This window comes from Martes martes (genome assembly GCF_963455335.1).
Source record: "Martes martes genome assembly, chromosome: 14".
Classification (NCBI taxonomy): Eukaryota; Metazoa; Chordata; class Mammalia; order Carnivora; family Mustelidae; genus Martes; species Martes martes.
In genome coordinates, this window is record NC_137902.1 from 72699760 (window position 1) to 72722626 (window position 22867).

General features: G+C 40.6%; 1 protein-coding gene across 2 annotated transcripts in view; it reads right to left on the reverse strand.

Moving 5' to 3' along the window:
- The window catches only part of PRKG1 (protein kinase cGMP-dependent 1), a gene marked incomplete at its 5' end in the record, with an annotated part of 1240279 nt that overhangs the window by 1074204 nt on the left and 143208 nt on the right, over positions 1–22867 (reverse strand). The window lies entirely within an intron of this gene.

The window sequence follows — 22867 nt, forward strand, 5'->3', positions numbered from 1 at the left end:
CTAAGTAAGTACAGGGACATGACAGACAGCAAGATGATTGCTGTTAACACCGCTCTGTGATACAGAGAGAGAGAGTTGTTGGGGAAAATGTTTTGCTTTTTAGTATATCTATAGGAGATGATGGTTGTTTAGTAAAACTGTTTTTTTTTTCAAGATTTGTTTATTTATTTATTTGACAGACAGAGATCACAAGTAGGCAGAGAGACAGGCAGAGCGAGAGGAGGAAGCAGGCTCCCTGCCGAGCAGAGAGCCCGATGGAGGGCTCGATCCCAGAACCCTGGGATCATGACCTGAGCCGAAGGCAGAGGCTTTAACCCACTGAGCCACCCACTGAGCCCCAGAACTTACTGTTTTTTAAATAGAAATTTTTATGTCAATATTATTATTGGAATAATAATAATTTATTATTTCACAATAAATGTAAATCAGATCACCATGCTGTGTGCCTTAAACTCAAACAGTGATACATGTTAATGATGTCTCAGTAAAACTGGAAAAAAACTACCAGCTCGACAGAATTATACGTGAAGACCTGTGCAAACAGAATGTGACTCTCAGTAAATGGCAGCTGAAGAAGGTGGTAATAATATTAACAGCAGTAATAAAAAGGGGTAGTAAGAGAGTATGTAATCATGACCTGTAAAAATGTTAGAAGGAATTATACAAAATGTTGGCATGAGTTGCCTTGGGTGATGGAATTATAAGGGCTCCTGCGTGTCTCGGTCAGTTAAGTGTCTGACTCTTGGTTTCAGCTCAGGTCATGACCTCATGGCTCGTGAGATCAAGCCCCATGTCAGACTCTGTGCTCAGTGTGGAGTCTGCTTGAGATTCTCTCTCTCCCCCTCCCTTTTCCCCTACCCCTGCTTGCACCCATGCATGCGTTCACTCACTCTCTCTCTCAAAATAAATAAATAAACAGAACTATATATTTTTTTCTTTCTACTTTCTCAGTTCATAAAATTTTCTAGAATGGGCACGCTCTTTTACATGCAAAAATCTTTCATTTTAAAGGTAGTTTATAAAAAGCAACTGCTATGAAGAGAAACAGAAAATCATCTCATTTAATTCTCATCTTAATAATGACATATTTAATACTGATTAGCTATTTTTGGCATATTCAGCATTATTTTTTTCAACAGATTCTTGCTCATATGGTCTCTGTTTAAATACTAATGGTAGGAACTTTCACTTAATAAAGAGACAGCCCAGTCGTTAGGGACTTCAGAACAGACTGTTTTAAAAGTGAGACTTTTACTTTAGTCTGACAGGGTTCTTAGCTGGTTGGTTAATTTCAGCTTGCCAGAACTCCATCTCTCCCGAGGCAGAGCTGTTTCTTTTGAGTCTTCAACACAAGATCCAGAACTCTGTCCCCATCTATGATTTTCGTGAAATTTCCTTCCTTAATTCTCTTCACCATCTCTGAACTCAAGAATGGCAGTAGATCTCTTGTTCTAGGATCATGTTTCTGAACATCAGGACATACAGCCTCGACCTTCGGGAACTTAATTTTAATCACAATAGTATAAATACCCTCTTGACTAAAAATTCCTTTGTTTTCTTTGCATCGAAGAGCGGGGTCATCAATAGGTTCAAATTTTCTTTTCCCTTTTTTTTTTTTAAAGATTTTATTTATTTGTCAGAGGGAGAGGCAGAGAGCACAAGCACGAGGAGTGGCAGAGGGAGGGGGAGAAGCAGGCTCCTCTCTGAGCAGGGAGCCCAATGTGGGATCATGACCTGGGCTGAAAGCAAACACTTAACCGACTGAGCTACCCAGGCATCCCAGCGTCATATTTTCTAATATAATAAAGCCTGGATGCTATCAGTGCCAGAATCCCAACTTGTTTGGCTACAGATGGTATCTTATCCTTTGGGAAATACTAATAGTGCTCCATTAAAAATCTAAGCCCTAGAAATGCCACCAGCTTAGAAGTAAAGCCTTATTCCAAAAAAATAAATAAATAAAGATTCACTCAGTCCAAGGATAACTGAAGAAAGCCGCTTTCTCTTGTCTCGTAAGTGGCACTATTATCTTGTTTCATGGAGACATCAGAAAAGGTGAAAAGCAAGGTGGCCTACCGCAATCTCTCAGAATCATTCAGATTTTCCAAATGCTTGCCACAAAGTCAGTGGGGAAGGGGAACTTCAAGAGGCTCTTGCTTCTCACGTGTCTTTTTAAATGCAAGACACTCAGTCTCAAGTCTCCGAAGAAACACACAGAAGGTGTTCATCTATGAGTTTGCGTCACGTTAAAACACACCGAGACACAGACAACCCATGTCTTATCATTTATCCTTTTGCACGAGTATTGTCCAATAACATGTTTGCTTCTGAAATATCACAAATGATCCGTCTCGTGCCCCTGTGAAGCATAACTTGGAGACGTTCTTGTTGAGGAATCCTTAATACCCTGTCTCTTTGTGCAATTTTCCTTTAAGTGCTTTCTAGCCAAGAGCAAGAAACATTAGGTCAGCTCTCACTAGTCTCTACCTGCTCCAACCTATGGACCATAATCCATCAGAGCCTCTACCTCACAATCCTGTGAATCCTTTCCTACCCCTGAAGAAAGAGTCGGTGACGCTCACTGTCACTAAAACATGATGGTGCATGTGAGACCTGTGAGCTCTATTATCAGTGTGGGAGCTGGGGAAAGCTGCTATCGCAAGTTCCAGAAGGTGGCTATCTCCTCTCGGAGTACATATTTTAGGAACACGCTGCCTGAATGCAGCAGCCCGACCTGGGGCTGTCAGAAGCAAATACAAAGATCTCGATTTCTGATCCTTCCTGTCTGCTTCTGTGTATAAACAATCTCTTGAATTTTTTTTTCTTCCATGCTCCAAATGTGTGGCTTTCAAACTACGAACACCGTAAAAGGAACCTGGTTATTTTGATCTAGCCCTTTTGATTTGTCATCATCAATTTGTCAGCCTCTAAAATATTGGCGATATATAATGGTGGGCTGGTAAACTGGCTTTCCAGAAGGGGGAGAAAAAAAAAACACACACACACAAAAAAACCCTGGTTGGTAGCATTTGCCAATTTCTATGGTATAAATACTCCCACCATAGCTGATTTCAAGCTACTAATGTAAAGTCAACCTGCTTGCAAAATTCCTGAAAATTTAACAAGCAGTTCCTCTATGAGCCAGTAAGAGTTGGCTCCAACACATGGCTGGAGATAGATTATTTTTCTAACACCCTGAGAATTTAATGTGCCTTAATTTATAAGTGCAGAAACCAACACGACAATCCTTTTCTTCTTTTAAAATTTCATCAGGTGGTATAATATCCCCCAGATCATGTAATGCCACGATTTCCAGCCATAGGTCTTCTAATCTTTCAAGTTTCAGAAGATGAACTGGGAAGTCCACGTCCCCATTTACTTATTGCAGATTCCTGAATAGACACAAAGAGCATTCAATAGAAACTGTCTTTCTACACAATCTTAGGTAACAATGGGTAATCTTAAGGCAGTGTAGGGAAATGTACACCCACCTCTCTAACAAGGAAGCCAGCAGTATTCACTATCAATACACACAGCCTCTGTTTTCTCAAGATTAACCAAAGGATATTGTACATTGTAGTTACCTAGAGTAGGTCAGCAAGAGCTAGCCTATCCAAGAGTAGGGAAGGCTTATTCAGGCGAGGCAAGTGGGGTGGGGGTTGGGAGAGGGTCATGAAGGCTTCTCTGAACTCAGGACTACATGGCAGTAAGATCCAACTATGTAAAGATTAAGGAGAAGAGTATTCGAAATCAAAGAAAAAACACATACAAAGGGGAAGGGGTTGGAATGAGCCTGATCTGTCCAGAGACTCAAAAGAAGACCTCTGTGGCTGAAGGACAGCCTGGACAAGAAGCAAAGAGACAAGGGGATGAGATTTCAAGTGGGCAGAAAGTGAGTCTCATAGCTTCTTGAAGGCTGGGAGAGACCCTCAGTGTTTTCCAAAGCCTCAGGAACTCAGTGGAGGAGGAGAAGGGGTGTGGTTGACAGGCGAGAGATCAGACATTAAAAAAAAAATTAATAACATAAATGTATTTTAAAATATTACTGAATTCATGGAGGTTTTCTGCCATGTATTTCACTGATTAATGAATGCTAAAGCTATAACTTACTACTATGTTAATAGGGAGAACCCCTGTCTCATAAATCCCACATTTTCTTGGACTTTGAGTCACTGACTCTCAGGCAACTTTTGCATATTAGGAAAGAATGAGGTCTCTTCTCTGATGCCAGGATATCTTCCAAGGCCAAGAATTTTCTCTCCATTGACAGCCTCTATCCCCTGTGGAAGGGACACCGGGCAATAGCAAATATGACCGAGCCCAAACAGGTGAAAATTAATATCTGGTCCCTCCCTTTGAGAAAGACTTCCAGGCACTTAAAAAAATCGTCAAAGTTACTAAATGATCACTAATAGTGAAAATCGCCCAAAGCACTTGAAAAATGTCATATAAAACTTCTGCAGGCAAGATGGCAGAGGAGTAGTGGACTGAAATGACATCAGGTCGCGGGAGTTCAGCTAGATAGTTATCAAACCATTCTGAAAACCCACAAACTCAACAGGAGATTGAAGAGAAGAGCAGCAATTCTAGGAACAGAAAATCAACCACTTTCTGAAAGGCAGGATGTGCGGAGAAGTGAATCCAAGCAACGAGAAGATAGACTGCAGGGGGTGGGGCTGGCTCCTGGCAAGCGGCAGGGCAGTGGAGCACAAAATCAGAACTTGTAGAAGTCTGTTCCGCTGAGGGACACCACTCCAGAGGCTAAGCAGGGGCGGAGCCCTTGAGGGGACATCGTGGTCTCAGGTCCCGCAGGGTCGCAGAAGGATCGGGGCTGTCTGAGTGTAGCAGAGCTCGCAGGTATCAGAGTGGGGAAGCCGGCTGCAGAGACGGAGCCGAGGAATGAGCTCTCAGCTTGGGGTTACCTTAGAGTGTGATTCGCGGCACAGTTGGGCCACAGCTCTTGAACAGGGACCCCGCAAGTGGCACATCCGGGGAGACTCACCCTCCTCCTCTGGAGGCAGGAATCTGCTGGGTTTAGAGATTCCAAATGGGGCCGTGGGCCAGAGATAGAAATGCTCAGTCACGGGCCAGGTGAGCACAGAGCGCCCCCGGAGACCAGGGAGAGGGGAGGCACTGACTGCTTCTCCCTGAGGGCACACTGAGGAGTGAGGCCCTGAGCTCTCAGCTCCTCCAAGCTGGAGACTGGGAGGCCGCCATTTTCATTCCCATCCTCCAGAGCTCTACGGAAAGCACTCAGGGAACAAAAGCTCCCGAGAGCGAACCCAAGCGGATTAGGTAGCCTGGGCCCCGGCAAGGGCGGGGCAATTCCACTTCAGGTAAAGACATTTGAGAATCACCGCAACAGGCCCCTCCCTCAGAAGATCAGCAAGAATATCCAGCCAAGACCAAGCTCACAGATCGAGGAGAAGAGCGGAACTCCAGAGATAGGGGAAAGCAACACATGGAATTCATGGCTTTCTCCCCATGATCCTTTTAGTCTTGCAAAGTTGAATTAAATTTTTTTAATTTTATTTTTTTTCTTATTCTATTTTTTTTAACTTTTCCTCTTTCCTCTTTTAACACTTTTTAACTAGTTTATCTTAACAATACCTTTCTAAAAAATAATCTTTTTAAACCTTCACTAACAATCATATTTTATCATTATCAAATAATTGATAAAATATCAACAATTTGATTAAAAAATATCATTATCAAAATAATATTTTTTCATTCATTGTATTTAACTTTATTTTTTGTATACATATAGGGTCTTTTTTCTAAAAAATTTTGGGACACGATTTCTTCTAATAGATCAAAATATACCCTAAATCTAGCACAAGGCCTATTTCTAGTCTCCAGATTTAGCACATTCTCTCCCCCCAACCCATTTTTTTTCCTTCTTTCTTTTTTCAACCGACTTATCTTAACAATTCCTGTTTTAGAATTTTTCAATTTTCATCTTTACAGTCATATTCTGTCCCTTCCTTGTATTTACCCTTATTTTTCATATATATATAAGTTTTTCTTTCTTTAAAATTTTTGGAGGAAGGTTCTTCTAAGAGACGAAAATGCACCCAAAATCAAGGGGGTGGCTCTGTTCTATTCACCAGTCAAATATATATATATATTTTTTTAATTTTTAATTTTATTTATTTAATTTTATTTTTAATTTTATTTTTATTTTTAATTTCTTTTTACCCCCTTACTTCTTCCCCCAGTTTGGGGTCTCCTCTGATTTGGTTACCGTACATTTTTCTGGGGTCTTTGCCACCCTTCTAGTATTTTATTCTCTCATTCATATATTCTTACCTGGATAAAATGACAAGGCAGAAAAACTTACCACAAAAAAAAAGAACAAGAGGCAGTACCGACAGCTAGGGACCTGAGCAATACAGACATTGATAATATGCCAGATTCACGTTCAGAATGATGATTCTAAAGGTGCTAGCTGGGCTCAAAAAAGGCGTGGAGAATATTAGAGAAACCCTGTCTGGGGAAATAAAGTCCCTTTCTGGAGAAATAAAAGAACTAAAATCTAAACAAGCTGAAATTAATAAAGGAATTAATGAGGTGCAATAAAAAATGGAGGCTCTTGCTCCTAGGAAAAATGAGGCAGAAGAGAGAATTCATGATCTAGAAGACCAAATGACAGAGAAGAAAGAAGCTGAGCAATAGAGAGACAAAGAACTACTGGACCAACAGGGGAGAATTCAGGAGATAGGTGATACCATAAGACGAAACAACATTAGAATAATTGGAATTCCAGAAGAAGAAGAAAGAAAGAGAGGGGTAGAAGATATATTGGAGCAAATTATAATAGAGAATTTCCCTAATATGGCAAAGGGAACAAGCATCAAAATGCAGGAGGCACAGAGAACACCCCTCAAAATCAATAAAAAATAGGTCCACACCCCATCATCTAATATTAAAACTTACTAGTCTTAGTGACAAAGAGATAATCCTGAAAGCAGCTCGTGACAAGAAGTCTGTAACATACAATGGTAGAAATATTAGATTGGCAGCAGACTTATCCACAGAGACCTGGCAGGCCAGAAAGAACTGGCATGATATATTCAGAGCACTAAACGAGAAAAATACGCAGCCAAGAATACTATATCCTGCTAGGCTATCATTGAAAATAGAAGAAGATAAAAAGTTTCCAGGACAAACAAAAATTAAAAGAATTTACAAACATGAAACCAACCATACAGGAAATATTGAAAGGGGTCCTCTAAACAAAGAGAGAGCCTAAAAGTAGTAGATCAGAAAGGAACAGAGACAATATACAGTAACAGTCACCTTACAGGCAATACAATGGCACTAAATTCATACCTTTCAATAGTTACCTGAATGTAAAGTGCCTAAATGCCCCAATCACAGGGTATTAGAATGGATAAAAAAACAAATCCCATTGATATGCTCTCTGTAAGAGACTCATTTTAGACCCAAAGACACCTCCAGATTGAAAGTGACCGGGCAGAAAACCATATATCGTGGTAATGGACATCAAAAGAAAGCTGGGGTGGCAATCCTTTTATCAGAGAAATCAGACTTTAAGCCAAACACTGTAATAAGACATGAGGAAGGACACTATATCATACTCAAAGGGTCTGTCCAACAAGAAGATCTAACAATTTTAAATATCTATGCCCCTAACATGGGAGCAGCCAACTATATAAATCAATTTATAACAAAATCAAAGAAACACATCGACAATAATATAATAATAGTAGGGGACTTTAACACCCCCCTCCCTGAAATGGATAGATCATCCAAGCAAAGGATCAATAAGGAAATAAAGGCCTTAAATGACACACTGGACCAGATGGACATCACAGATATATTCAGAACATTCCATCCCAAAGCAACAGAATACACATTCTTCTCTAGTGCACACAGAACATTCTCGAGAATAGATCACATCCTGGCTCACAAATCAGGTCTCAACCGATACCATAAGATTGGGATCATTCCCTACATTTTTCAGACCACAATGCTCTGAAGCTAGAACTCAGTCACAAAAGGAAAGTTGGAAAGAACTCGAATACATGGAGACTAAAGAGCATCCTACTAAAGAATGAATGGGTCAACCAGGAAATTAAACAAGAATTGAAAAATTCATGGAAACAAATGATAATGAAAACACAACTGTTCAAAATCTGTGGGTAACAGCAAACGCAGTACTGAGAGGAAAATATATAGCGGTACAAGCCTTTTTCAAGAAACAAGAAAGGTCTCAAGCACACAACCTAACCCTACACCTAAAGGAGCTGAAGAAAGAACAACAAAGAAAGCCAAAACCCAGCAGGAGAAGAGAAATAATAAAGATCAGAGCAGAAATCAATGAAACAGAAACCAAAAGAATAGTAGAACAAATCAACGAAACTAGGAATCGGTTCTTTGAAGGAATTATTAAGATTGATAAACCCCCGGCCAGACTTATCAAAAAGATAAGAGAAAGGACCCAAATAAATAAAACCATGAATGATAGAGGAGCAATCACAACCAACACCAAGGAAATACAATTAGAAGGACATATTATGAGCAATTATACGCCACCAGATTTGACAATCTGGAAGAAAAAGATGCATTTCTAGAGACATATAAACTACCAAAACTGAACCAGGAAGAAATGAAAACCTGAAGAGACTCATAACCAGTAAGGAGATTGAAGCAGTCATCAAAAATCTCCCAACAAACAAGAACTCAGGGCCAGATGGTTTCCCAGGGGAATTCTACCAAACATGTAAAGAAGAATTAATACCTATTCTCTGAAACTGTTCCAAAAAATAGAAATGGAAGGAAAACTTCCAAACTCATTTTATGAGGCCAGCATTACCTTGATCCCAAAACCAGACAAAGACCCCATCAAAAAGGGAATTACAGACCAATTACAGACCTGATGAACATGGATGCAAAAATTTTCACCAAAATACTAGCCAATAGGACCCAATAATACATTAAAAGGATTATTTACCACGACCAAGTGGGATTTATTCCAGGGCTGCAAGGCTGGTTCAACATCCACAAATCAATCAATGGTATATAATACATTAATAAAAGGAAGAACAAGAACCATATGATACTCTCAATAGATGCTTAAATAGCATTTGACAAAGTATAGCATCCTTTCTTGACCAAAACTCTTCAAGCTGTAGGGATAGATGGCACATCCCTCAATATCATCAAAGCCATCTATGAAAAATCCACATTTTTCATTGAGAATGAAAAATATCCTCAGTGGGGAAGAACTGAGAGCTTTTCCCCTAAGGTCAGGAACATGGCAGGGATGTCCACTATCACCACTGCTATTCAACATACTACTAGACATCCTAGCTTCGGCAATCAGACAAGAAGAAGAAATAAAAGGCATCTGAATCAGCAAAGAAGTAGTCAAACTCTCACTCTTTGCAGAGGATATGGTACTTTATGTGGAAAACCCAAAAGACTCCACTCCAAAATTCCTAGAACTCATACAAGAATTCAGTAAAGTGTCAGGATATAAAATCAATGCACAGAAATCAGTTGCATTTCTATATACCAACAGCAAGACAGAAGAAAGAGAAATTAAAGAGTCTATCCCATTTATAATTGCTCCCCAAACCATAAGATACCTAGGACTAAACCTAACCAAAGAGGCAAAGAATCTGTACTCAGAAAACTACAAAGTACTCAGGAAAGAAATTGAGGAAGACACAAAGAAACGAAAAAATGTTCCATGCTCATGGAGTAGAAGAACAAATATTGTGAAAATGTCTATGGTACCTAAAGCAATCTACACATTTAATGCAATCCTTATCAAAATACCATCAATTTTTTTTCAAAGAAATGGAACAAATAATCTTAAAATGTGTATGGAACCAGAAAAGATCTCGAATATCCAGAGGAATGTTGAGAAAGAAAGCCAACGTTGGTGGCATCACAATTCCAGACTTCAAGCTCTATTACAAATCTGTAATCATCAAAGACAGTATGGTACTGGCACAAAAACAGACACATAGATCAATGGAACAGAATAGAGAGCCCAGAAATGGACCCTCAACTCTATGGTCAACTAATCTTCCACAAAGCAGGAAAGAATGTCCAGTGGAAAAAGGACAGCCTCTTCAACAAATGGTGTTGGGAAAATTGGACAGCCACATGCAGAAGAATGAAACTGGACCATTTCCTTACACCACACACAACAATAGACTCAAAATGGGTGAAAGATCTCAATGTGAGACAGGAATCCATCAAAATCCTTGAGGAGAACACAGGCAGCAACCTGTTCAACCTCAGCTGCAGCAACTTCTGCCTAGAAACATCGCCAAAGGCAAGGGAAGCAAGGGCAAAAGTGAACTATTGGGACTTCATTGAGTTCAAAACCTTTTGCACAACAAAGGAAACAACAGACAAAACCAAAAGACAACTGACAGAATGGAAGAAGATATTTGCAAATAACCTATCAGATAAAGAGCTAGTATCCAAAAGCTATAAAGAACTTATCAAACTCAACACCCAAAGAACAAATAATCCAATCAAGAAATGGGCAGAAGACATGAACAGACATGTCTGCAAAGAACACATCCAAATGGCCAAGGGACATATGAAAAGGTGTTCCACATTGGGATGCCTTGGTGGCTCAGTCAATTAAGTGTCTGCCTTTGGTTCGGGTCATGAACCCAGGGTCCTGGGATCGAGTCCCACATAGGGATCCTTGTTCAGTAGAGAGTCTGCTTCTCCCTCTACCTGCTCTGCTTACCACTCCCCTGCATGCACTCTCTGACAAATAAATAAAAATAAAATCTTAAAAAAAAAAAAAGAAAAGTGCTCCACATCACTCGGCATCAGTGAAATACAAATCAAAACCACAGTGAGATACCACCTCACGCCAGTTAGAATGGCCAAAATTAACCAGTCAGGAAACAACAGATGTTGGCGAGGATGCAGAGAAAGGGGAACCCTCCTACACTGTTGATGGGAGTGCAGGCTGGTGCAGTCACTCTGGAAAACAGCATGGAGGTTCCTCAAAGAGTTGAAAACAGAGCTACCCTGCGACCCAGCAATCGTACTACTGGGTATTTACCCTAAAGATACAAACGTAGTGATCCAAGGGGGCACGTGCCCCCCAATGTTTATAGCAGAAATGTCCACAATAGCCAAACTATGGAAAGAACCTAGATGTCCATCAACAGATGAATGGATAAAGAAGATGTGGTGTGTATATATATACAATGGAATACTATGCAGCCATCAAAAAAACCCCACAAAATCTTGCCATTTGCAATGACATGAATGGAATTAGAGGGTATTATGCTAAGTGAAATAAGTCAATCAGAGAAAGACAATTATCATATGATCTCTCTGATATGAGGAATTTAAGAGGCAGGGTGGGGCTTTGGGGGGTAGAGGAGGAAAAAATGAAACAAGATGGGATCGGGAGGGAGACAAACCATAAGAGACTCTTAACCTCACAAAACAAACTGAGGGTTGCTGGGCGGAGGAGGGGTATGGGGTGGGTAGTTGGATTATGGACATGGGGAGCGTATGTGAAATGGTGAGTACTATGAAGTGTGTAAGCCTGAGGATTCACAGACCTGTACCCCTGGGGCACATAATACATTATATGTTAATAAAAATAATTAATAATTTAAAGAAAAAGAAAAACTCCTGCAATCAGCTTCTTGGCTACAAAAGCAAAAACAAGACTCACAATATCGTTAGCTCTCAGTGGTCAGTTCTAGGCTCATGTGTCAGGAGAAGCGTTTTAAATTTTATTTAAAATTTTAAATGTATTTTAAATTTTAAATTTACTTTAGCAGTTTAAATATTTTAAATGCAGTTTCAAAGCCCCCCCCCACCAGTGTTCTCTCTGCAGGTAGCCCCTCAGAAGTCCAAACCGCCTGTGGATGGTTTACTCAGATAATGTCATTGCAAGGCCCCTTAAGAGTTGCTAATGTCCGGAGTCACTGCACCAGGGTAACTCCACCCAGCTGCTGTGAAACATTCGGGGAGTCCCCTGTAAGCAAGACAAACTCTGGAAGTGGTTCTCTTGCTGCCCCGATGGCTACAATTCTGTCCAAACAGTGGGTACTATTTCTTGTGTGACGGTTTTCCTGAACCTATTTTCTGTAGGTAGAAGCTGGCCGAGAGCAGAGAAATATCAATCAGCCCCCATTTCTTCTTCTTCTTCTTTTTTTTTTTAATCAGCCCCCATTTCTGAAAGATAACATTTAATCCTGCCAAGCTCCTGACCAATGGAGAGATTTCCTCAAAACTGAAAATCAGCTTTCAACAAGTTTCAGGCTGTATTTTCACATCAACCAATTCTGCTGTGGCTCTTCCCATCTCGTAGCGAAAACGGTCACGAAGAAATCAAAACAGTTTGCAGCATTCAGAATGAAAATTAGCATCTGATACAAAACATGGGAGTCGCTGAGCCAAACTACATGACAGCAACATAGTTCCGATGAATGTTTTATCTATTAATTATCTAGTAATCTTTTGTCTATTACACGCATTGCAAATAATTTCCGGTTGCTTTTCCCTTCTAATATTTACCCCATGGTTCTAAAACAGATGAATATCTAAATGCAATTGAGATATTTTAACTGTAAAGAAAAAACAATGGTTGGGACAAGGAGAAGATCGTTAACCCATGATATCTGTGTATCCAACTATCACATAAGCCTTCTCCTTGTTTAACTAATACTCTGTGCTCATTCCAACTAACTAGCAACAGTATGAAGTAGCTGTTGAAATCACTGCTGCGATGTTAGCAGATGGAGCAGACTTGTACTAATTAAGGGAAAAAGAAATTATTGTTCTTTGTACGTGTTCACCAGCTTCTGAAAAGTCAACGTGAAAGCCTTGCATTCAACTATTCAAGTCATTCTGCCCTCTAGACATGCATTTTACAGCCACTTCGCACCAGCGAGCCTAACTTAAAATAGAACAGTGTCCAAAAGAGCCCAGATCAAACTCCTATCCTCTGAACTTCTCTTTCATATTGTGGAAGTAGAAAAGTGGGGTTTCACAGAAGAACCGTCAAGTGCTTTCCATGTGATTAAGTCAGACCATCCGTGTTACATTACAGAGTGTAAGAACCATGTGGCCTGGTCTACTGTGAATTCACTCTATTTTTAAAGTTTCAATCTCTAAATGGCAAAACAGAGCAATGGTTGGGAAGAAAACATCTGACATACATTAACATGTCCGATTGCACTTCAACATTTTGAAGAGACTATTCATCTCTCAAGACACTCAGAAAACTGAGATCACTTAGAATGCAGTCGTGTCCAACAAGGTCAAGCTGACCACGCCATGAACACCCATGTAGTTCTCCATCACCCAGGGTGACCCTGCCTCTGGGGTACAGATGGGGCGCCATGATGTTCTGTCCAGCTCTTGAAAACCCAGTCATCGCTGTGTGTTTACATGCTGCCATTTCAAGAACTTCAATGGCTTGATTTTAATGATCAAAGAAATCATTTTAGAAAAATTTCCTGTCGTTCAGGTACCTCTCAGATTTAAGCTCTGGGATAAATTGCCCTACATTTTAAATTATTTTCCATTTGTTTGAATTCAGCAGCAGGAAAATAACATGTTTCTCTATCAACTGCCCACCCCCCAAAATATATGTATTTTCCCTCGGCTGAAAATTACAACTTGGGTCATTCATTATTTCCTCTAGGGATGCTTCCAGGAAATTCGAGCCAAATTTAGCCTCGTTACAGTGACCCGCAGGTCTTCAGGAGCAGATGCTCTATTTTGATGAACGTTGTTCCATTTGATCCCCAAACACCTTAGTTTGCATTAGGGCTTTAATACATTAGACGCTATGAGTCGGCCTGAAGGGAGATGATACGTATACTGAGAAACTCTTTAAGGACGCAAATGTAAAAACCAGACAATCGTGCTCCTGGTTGTAAAAGCTTTGTGGTTTCCAAGCTTCTTAACCGAAGTGCAGAGAATGAATCAATAAGGACAACAGGAGATCAGAGCAGTAGTTATATTAACCGTCACCACCATTCATCACATGGTTAATCCGTGTTCCTCAGCGAGGAGCCCTAGCTCCCAGAAATCTCACAAGGACTTGCTGAGTTCGCCATGGGGAAACTGAGGTTCAGAGCAGCCATATACCAGTCCAATGTCCCGCAAGTGGTCCAGGACAGAGGAGAGTCACAATCTAAAGATAAATCCATCTCACCGCTCAGCCTCGCTCTCCTAAACTGCCTGACTTAACAAGCCCACAATACAAAACTGTATTGGTAATTTGAATAAATTATCCCAATTATAAAATCCAAAAGCAAACATTTTTTCTCACTAATCTCCACTTCTGCAAAAGTAAGAATGCTATGCTTGGATAATATGACCTTTTATCTGCAGAGAGCACTGCATGCTTTCAAAACAATTCCCCATCTAACATTTCATTCTATTATTGCCACAAACCTGTGCAGTAGGTAGAACAGATGTTACTATTATCCCAACGTGACAGATAAGAACACAAAGGCATGACGGGGTTAGATGCCTGCCAAGTCCGTGGAAGAGATTAAAGTAGAACTCGGGTCTACTGACTTCCGCTTGAAATAAACATGCTTCCAACCTCCGTTCATTGCATAGACATTCATATTCTCGTGGTCTCTCTCTCTATGTCTTTGTTTCTCTTTGTGTCTGTCTCTGTCTTTCTCAGACCTTCAGTCACTGGGCAAAGACTCCATAAATCCATTGTGCCAGTATCAGTAGGGAACTATGGGCATTTGACAATAATTCTATAGTATAAGAAAATTCTGTGATGGTTCATTCGGGGAGATTCCCTCTCTGACCTAATTCATCCTCCACATGAGAGAAGTCTGAACCTGTCTTGTGGCTCTCATGGGGAGATAACCATCTCTTGAATTCAGCAATGGAATTCAACTCATTTTGACTGTGTTCACACTTGTCCTCTCGTTGGCCTTGAGGACATCCCCTTTCCCTCTCTCTCCTCCCCTTCCCAAAAGCCTGCCTCAGATGGACTTCATATACAAATATGGAGAGGAAATAATTTGTACAAAAGTTTACTGTCAGCTTGGGTGAATATCTGTATTTGAATTCAAAATAAAAAGAGACCTCTCGTTATGCCTATAAAATAGAACTATAATATTCAAAAAAAGAATGCAAAATATCACCATTTTGCAATTGGTGTAATTAATGACCAAAATACAGATATATTTCAGAGAAGTCTGAATAGAACAGAGTAAACATTAAATGCTTTCCATATAAGTATTTTTACAGCAGAAATTTGAAATGTACAAATTTATAAACCCAACAAAAGCTATTAATATCATGGTTTTTGCACTCTAATTTAATAAGTCAGCTACCTTAAATTTTTGCCAAAAAGCCAATGGAGGGAGGAAAGGAAGAAGGGAAAGAGGCAGGAAAATGTGATTTTTGTCCATTGAATCCACTGTCTGTTTATTCCCTTGTACCATACTGTCCTTTTGAAGTTTGTCCCTTTCAGTGACAAATACTTAATGTTTATTATATTTCCAATGCAACAATTCTAGGCTCAAATTCTGCCCCTGCAGATAAATACAGACAATAGTGATTGATGGGCTTAAAACACAACCATAATTATCCACAAAATGATCGAAAAAGTGACCTAGAGTAGCTGCTGACACGAGCACAGTATTTATGGAACAAAGTCATACCTACAAATCTGAAAACCATTCCCAAAAATGTGTCCCTCGTGAAATAAGGTCACAATTATCAGTGAGCGAAGGACAAGAAGAAACAGGGAAGCCATAAAGAAATTTAGGCAGGCCATGAAGCCAAGGAGGTTGAGTATAATAAATAAATACAGAAGATAGAGGGTTCATAACGCAAAGTGCACTGGAATTGCAAACAATGTATTAGTGGTTATCCGATCTAAAACCATCTGAATGATGCCAGCCCGTCAAAGGAGGGGGGTCTCAGGGTTTTGCCAGGCCAAGGTTCTAGAAGTCCGAAACAGGCTATAGAAGGGAGGAGAGCTGGCTGCTAAGCTCATGGAGTAGTGAGCGAAAGTGGCATCTAGAGACACCTAGACACCTAGCTAAAGGAATGAATCCAAAGGGCAGAACAGAGCCTGAGACTCTGACGCTTGAGCCTGAGGAGTTAGATGGAACACGAGGATTCAGGGGGCAGACATGAGGTGCAACCACTCCTGGGGCAGTGGTTGCCATGATTTCAAGGGACTCCTTTATGGACCAGTTGGGTCATGATACCCACAGGTGGGACTAGGTTACTAAAGACACAGGGGCTGCTAGAAAAACATTCTGCACGCAGCCCCTCCCAGTTTCTACTTCTTTGTCAGTCTCTGGAATGACGAGAAGATGAACTGGCCAAAGGGACCTGAAGAGGGGGAGAATCCATGAGGACACTAACTTTCCTTACAGGCAGAGTCCCAGTACAAGGAGAGTTGCCAAGAAGAAATTCCTGGGAGCATTCTTATTTGAGGTGCTTTGGGACATGTTGTCTCATCTTATTATCCCAATAAAAACATCCAGAAACAAATCAATCATGCAACTTAGCAAGATGGTTGATGTCACAATTCATTTCCATCCCACAGCGCTACTTCAAGACTCTTAAGTTTATGAGTCAGTCTTACACAGTAGTCTGTAGTTACCTGTCCCTTAGATCCATCCATCCATCCATCCATCCATCCATCCATCCCTCCATCCATCCAAGCATGTCTTGAGAGCCTCAATATGGCACTGGGTGCACAGCAATGAGTGAAACAGAGCCCTTATCCTCTCAGAGTTACAATTCTAGTAGGAGAGGAAACACAACACAGAGGTCAACAAATAAATGATATTGTTAAAACAGAGAAAGTGTTTGGAAGGTTACAAAATGGGTGCTGAATGCAAACTCAATAGGAAGACTTCTTTGGGTTCTGAAATAAGGAACTCTTTAAAAAATGTAATAATCAGGCTAAGATTTAAGGATCAGAGGCACCCCTCCCCCCATAGGAGAAGGGCAGTCCAGGCAGGAAGAACAGAATGTTTTCAGTGTCAAGTTTGGAGAAGAGGGGAGGGTAGAAAATTTTGATCAAGAGAAAAATGGCTGGAGGTGAATCTGAGGACTTAAGTGGGACTGCTTCACACGGGGCCTTGAAGATTGTGAGAAAACTGGATTCTTGATGAAATGAAAAGCAACTAATAAAGCAAAACAAGGATAGTGAATGGCAGGGTCTGGTTTATATTTTTAAAAGATCCCTTAGGATTGCAGTGAATGAACTGAAACAACTGCAAGTAGGAGAGAGGCAGGAAGGTGTTACTGCAGTATTTTCAAGTAAGATATAGTGAAGGCTGAGGTTAGGAAGGGGACAGCAGAGACGGGCAGAAGTGTAAATAAATCCAAAGTATATTTTGCAAGTAGAAGCTATGGGACTTACTGCAGGCCCAGTGAGGGGAAAGGTAGTATTTTGTTACTATACCACCCAAAGCACGGGACAGATTCAGGGCAATCCCTGTCAAAACACCAAGATCAGGGCACCTGGGTGGTTCAGTGGGTTTATCCTCTGCCTTCAGCTCAGGTCATGATCTCAGGGTCCTGGGATTGAGCCCCGCATTGGGCTCTCTGCTCAGCAGGGAGTCTGCTTCCCTCTCTCTCTCTGTCTGCCTCTCTGCCTACTGGTGATCTCTCTGTCAAATAAATAAATAAAATATTTTTTTAAAAAAAATCAAGATCACTTTTCACATAACTAGAACAAATGGTACCAACATTTATATGGAACCATAAAAGACCCCAAAGAGCCGAAGTAATCTTCAGAAATTAGAACAAAGCCGGAGGTGTCATAATCCCAGATTTTAAGATATACCACAAAGATGTAGTAATAAAAACAATAGGGGACTGGCACAAAGACAGACACAAAGATCAAAGGAGTAAAATAGAGTCCAAAAGTAAACTCACACTTACATGGTCACAAGGGAGGCAAGAATATAAATGGTGAAAAAACAGTCTTTTCAACAAAATGGTGCAGGGAAAACCAGACAGCTACCTGCAAAAGAATGAAACTGGGCCATTTGCTCACACCACACACAAAAATAAACACAAAATGGATTAAAGACTAAATGTAAGACCTGAAACCATAAAACTCCTAGAAGAAAACATAGGCAATAATCTCTTTGACATTGGCCATAGAAACATTTTTATAGATAGGACTCCTGAGGTGAGGGAAACTAAAGCAAAAATAAACTATTAGGATGACATCAAAATAAAAAGCTTCTGTACAGCAAAGGAAACCATCAACAAAATGAAAAGGCAACTACTGAATGGAAGAATATATCTGCAAATTATGTATGATTTGACATGACCTGCCAAAGGGTTAGTCACCAGAACATATAAAGAACTTCTACAGCTCAACACCAAATTATAATACTAATAAAAAATCCAATTAAAAATGGGCAGATGACCTGAACAGACATTTTTCTAAAGAAGACATACGGATGGCCAAGAGATATATGAAGAGATGCTCAACATCACTCATCATAAGGGAGATGCCAATCAAAACCATGAGATATCACCTCACACCTCTTAGAATGACTAGAGTCAAAAAGACGAGAAATAACAAGTACTGGCCAGGATGTGGGAAAAAACAAACCCTCCCCTTGTGTACTATGGGTGGAAATGCAAACTGGTACAGCTACTTTGGAAAACAGAATGCAGGTTCCTCATAAAAATTAAAAATAGGAGTATGCTATGACCCACAATCACACTACAGGGTATTTACCCACAGAAAACAAAAACACTAAGTTGAAAAGATATATATACCTTGTCTTTACTGTAGCATTATTTACAGTAGCCAAGATCTGGAAGCAGCCCAAGTGTCCACAGACTGACGAATAAATAAAAAATATGTGGTGTACACACACACACACACACACACACACACACACACACACACACTGGAATATTACTCAGTCATGAAAAGGATAAAATTTTGCCATTTGTGACAAAATGGACGGACCTAGAGGGTATTACACTAAGTCAAATAAGTCAGACAGAGAAAGACAAAGACCATATGATCCCACTTATAGGTACAATCTAAAGAACAAAACAAACCAAAAACCCAAAACCAGAAACGGACCCATAAATACAGAAAAGAACTGTATGATGATTGCCAGAGGGAAGAGGTTGAGGGGATGGTCAAAATGGAGGGAGAGGAGTGGGAGATACAGGCTTCAGTTATGGAATGAGTAAGTCGGAGGGATGATGAAAGGCACAGCACGGGGAATCTAGTCAATGATACGGTAATAGCATTATATGGTGACAGACGGTGGTAACACTTGTGGGGAGCATGGCATTAAAAAAAGAAGTTACAGAGGACCCAAGCGGCCTGGGACTGGGGTCCAGGGAGAGGAGCTCACAAAGATGATGGAAAAAATACCAGAAAGAGGCAAGTATAGGTCAGGGAAGGGAGGGAAAGGAAGCGTTTCAAGGAAAAGGAATGGCTAACTTTTCCTTCTGATTCTCGCCGAAGGCACATTTTCCAGTATGATTAGTTTTAAGTCACTGATCTTTGTAGCTTTGACATGATTTAATTCTTCATTATGAATGAATATTATGCTTTAGACTAGTAATAATAGGCACTGCTCTCCACTGTGCTAATTTTTAAAATCAGTTTAAAATACTTTTACTATGGCTCTATTCTTCAGATCACTTTAAACACGAGGGTACCACGGCAACTGAAACCACCTGGAAACAGAATCACTTGAACGAAAGCCGTAGGATTTATTACTATCACTGTTATGCTCCATGTCTGAAAACACTCACACACAACACACAGCTACTGTATATTCTAAGCAGACGTTAAAGTCTGTTAAAGTCTGCAAAGTTCACGGCGGCAAGGGTACACAGAGAAAAGGTGGCATTATCTGTTTAAAAGGAAATCTTAAACACTTGAAGAGCCTGGGTCCCTCCTCAATTATCAGAGCAAAACCGAAATCAGCATGAATTAAATAGAACTTCGACGGCCATCTTCAGAGTGAGAAGGAACCCTCGGCGTGCGGGGAATACACTTGTTAGCAGGCTGACAGCGTGAGCCCTGCAAGAACCTTGGTTTACAGATTGGATTCTCACACCAAGTTCCTGCAGACCAAGAGCCCTTATGCAGAAAGGCACCCAAGAGAGAAAAGGAAAGTGACTCAATATTAATCATATGTTGACTCATTTGACATCGTAGAAGCCTCATTACCCTCCCCTTCATTTATTTCCTGGGCTCAGAATTGTATCGTAAATGACACCATTCAGAGAAATGACTGCACCGTGAAGATCATTAAGATTTCTGTACTGAATACAGTATTTAGGAGCTTTGAATGTCAGTAAAGCAAAGCTTGTGCTAGGAGTTAATAAAATGAAGCTCTCATGTCACTTTTGACTCTTGAAACTTTACTACCATGTTTATTCTTTTTTTTTTTTTTTAAGATTTTATTTATTTATTTGACAGACAGAGATCACAAGCAGGCAGGCAGGCAGGCAGAGAGAGAGGAGGAAGCAGGCTTCCGGCCAAGCAGAGAGCCCGATGCGGGGCTCGATCCCAGGACCTGGGATCATGACCTGAGCCGAAGGCAGAGGCTTTAACCCACTGAGCCACCCAGGCGCCCCTACCATGTTTATTCTTTATCTGTTACGATCATGGATAACTTTAGCTATCAAACCCAGCTTCTTAGCAACCTTAAATTCTTTTGAAAGCATGGTGGAGGATAAATATATAAGTAATATGTACACACTTTTTAAAAGATTCTATTTATTTATTTGTCAGAGAGAGAGAGAGAGAGCGAGCACACAAGCAGGGGGAGCAGTGGGCAGAGGGAGAAGGTCAGGTTCCCCACTGAGCAAGGAGCCCAATACAGGACTCGATCCCAGGATCCTGGGATCATGTCCTGAGCCAAAGGAGATTCTTAGCTGACTGAGCCATTCAGGCATCCCATCAGTGCACACTTTCAATGACATATATATATATATATATATATAATTCATCTATTTTTTGAGAGAGAAAGAGCACACAGGCACGAGTGGAGATGGGTCAGGCGCAGAGGGAGAAGGAGAGAATCTCAAGCTGACTCCCTCCTGAGCGTGGATCTTGATGCAAGACTCTATCTCAGGGAGATCATGACCAAATGGCCCAAATTTTCAATTTCAATCCACGTTTTTGGAAATGATGACATGCTAAGCTACCTGTCTCTCCACATTCAGGTCATGCTGAAATACCAAGGATCAGATGCTCCACTGTTGACTTGTACAAAATTCATGCAAATAGTTTTCTTACCTTCTCAAATACCCCCAGTCGGCTTCCACAGTGCACTGTGGGAAACCCCAAAATGTTACCTCCTTTCCAAAGTGAAAGTCCTGAAAGTAACTTTCAGCTTCTCATGGTGCCATATCGTAACTCCTGCAAAATCCAATTCCATTTATTCTCACAACACTTAACCACCAACTTTTCTTGCATGATTTCTATATTTGCCATTGAAACTGGCATGACCTTTACTCCCCATCTAATATCAGATGGTCTTCAAAGACATTATTCATGCTTGTTATTCTGAACTAGTCACTCAACTTCTCATAATATAGATCTATCACAAACCAAACTCCTGCCTCACTAACACCAACCTTGAATCCCCTCTGGGATTTGTGATGATTGCTTCCCAATCCACTGGGTTCACCCCATATTTGCTGTATTCTATTTACCTGTTAACCCCCTCTTTTTCTTCAGAAAAAAAAAAAAAACTTATTTGGCATGTCCTACCTTAGAGCAATATCATTAAGGTTTCTATTTAAAAAAAAAAAATAAGGTTTCTATTAAGTCCTACCTTTCTCTAAGTCACTATAGAGAACGTTCTCTTCTAAGACTTTCCAAATGTTTCCATGTTCAATTTCTTCTCCACCCACCCTGGGAGCTGAGAAGGGTACAGTCAGTTGGGGAAATGCTTTTAGATACCCAGGACACACCTCCAAAATCTGATTTCAGTCATCTGGGTGTTGGTGTATGTACTGTCATAGACAGGTCACAGAGTGGGAAATAGATTTTCTTCACAGGGTCACAGGTCAAAGTAGTTTGGGTTTTGTCAAGCGTCAACTTTTATGCAGAGTTTACTGGGTTTTCTCCCCAGTTTTTAAAGTTCCCGTTCACTTTAAAGTAATCAATAAAATATGGCAGGATTCAAGAATCGTCTGTCCAAGATCACATCCTGGAAGACATAAACAATGTGGCACAGAACAAAATGCTTTCTCTTGAAGTGGAGTCTGAAAATCTGTAAACACTAAGCCCTAAAAATAAAAGAACAGCACACACTGAGAGCCACAAGAACATTCTCAGTTATGTCTTTGCATGAAGGCAGAGCCGAGACAGAAGTCACCGGGATATTTATTCTCTGTAATACTCTTTCCTCTGCCTATATGAGATCAACCTAGTATTTCTTGCTCTCCCACCCATCTCTCTCTCTCCCTCTATCTCCCCACCACCACCTTGGACACTTTCTCGGCTCTTCCCTCTCAGCCTCCCTGAGGCTCCCCCTTCTTGTCAACCTACTTAACATTTATAGCTCCCAGGGCTCCATGCTAAGCCTTTTTTTCTCTTTTAATTTACTTAATTTAATACTTTTCTTGGATAATCTTTCTGAAATTACTACCTCTATGCGGACGATACCTAAATGTACATCTCCCACCAGACTTCTTTCTAGAGCGCCAGCTGGAAAGCTTCTTGCCCACACAGGTACAGTCACAACTGAATATATCTTCCTTTCCAAAAAATCTGCTTCTCCTCTAGAACTGCCAGGCTTCACTACCAGCATCGCCCCCCTCCCCACCCCCAGGTGCTCAAAACAGGACTCTGGAAGTCAGGGACCTTCTCCCCTCCCTTGCACCCCCT